Here is a 365-nt window from a genome sequence, read left to right on the forward strand (position 1 = left end):
GATCTGGTAGTGTCTGTTTTCTGACCTAAATCTAGCGGGTGGCCAGAGCGGGCTCCGGGAGGCTGGGGCGGGGGGGAGAGCCAGAGGAGAGGAACGCACACCGGACCCGGCCGGCGGAGCAAGGTCTTCGTTTTCTGCGGGGCTTTCTTGGAGCCTGTCTGCCCTCTTCGGGCTGCACCATCTCCCTCGTTGAAGGGCCGAGGCTGCGGGTCCCTTTTCCCTCAAAGTCGACGGATTTTGGGCAGAGCCACATGGAGGGCCTAAGAGGCAGCGGTTACTACCCTCGAAGGCCGGAGCTGGAGTTGGGTTCGAGGGTTTCTGTCCTGTGGTCATTCAGGGCAGAAAGGAGGCTGGCAGGATGCGAC

Source organism: Tupaia chinensis, unplaced genomic scaffold, assembly GCF_000334495.1.
Source record: "Tupaia chinensis unplaced genomic scaffold, TupChi_1.0 Scaffold145304_1, whole genome shotgun sequence".
Taxonomy (NCBI): Eukaryota; Metazoa; Chordata; class Mammalia; order Scandentia; family Tupaiidae; genus Tupaia; species Tupaia belangeri.